This window comes from Arachis hypogaea, unplaced genomic scaffold (assembly GCF_003086295.3).
Source record: "Arachis hypogaea cultivar Tifrunner unplaced genomic scaffold, arahy.Tifrunner.gnm2.J5K5 arahy.Tifrunner.gnm2.scaffold_26, whole genome shotgun sequence".
Lineage (NCBI taxonomy): Eukaryota > Viridiplantae > Streptophyta > Magnoliopsida > Fabales > Fabaceae > Arachis > Arachis hypogaea.
In genome coordinates, this window is record NW_027255453.1 from 299,931 (window position 1) to 300,820 (window position 890).

An 890-nucleotide genomic window follows, 5' to 3' on the forward strand; every position below is an offset into this window, starting at 1 on the left:
TCAAATCCTAAATTTTTTTTCAAGAACATTTTTTTATTTTTTTATCACCGGAAATGCTATTTTTTCATAAATACAGAATAAATTAATTCTAAAAATTTAAACTTTTTAAATTTTTGTTTATTGGATATTTTCTAAAATCTTTATTTCTCGACTTTTTGATAAAAAGATTATTTTTTTAGTTTCAAAATTTAAAAATAAAAAGTTTTCATCTTTTTTTGTCTTCCTAATATTACTGGACTTTATTTTATTTTTTAATTTTCAATAAAAAATTTTAATTTTAAATTTAAAACTTCATAAAAATAAAAAATTTTGTCTTTTCAAATCCTAAATTTTTTTCAAGAATATTTTTTTATTTTTTTATCACCGGATAATGCTATTTTTTCATAAATACAGAATAAATTAATTTTAAAAATTTAAACTTTTTAAATTTTTGTTTATTGGATATTTTTAAAATATTTATTTTTCAACTTTTTGGTAAAAAGATTATTTTTTTAGTTTCAAAAATAAAAATAAAAAGTTTTTATCTTTTTTTTGTCTTCCTAATATTACTGGACTTTATTTTACTTTTAATTTTCAAAAAAAATTTTAATGTTTAAATTTAAAACTTCATAAAAATAAAAAATTTTGTCTTTTCAAATCCTAAATTTTTTTCAAGAACATTTTTTTTATTTTTTTATCACCGGATAATGCTATTTTTTCATAAATACAGAATAAATTAATTTTAAAAATTTAAACTTCTTAAATTTTTGTTTATTGGATATTTTCTAAAATCTTTATTTTTGACTTTTTGATAAAAAGATTATTTTTTTAGTTTCAAAATTTAAAAATAAAAAGTTTTCATCTTTTTTTTATCTTCCTAATATTACTGGACTTTATTTTACTTTTAAATT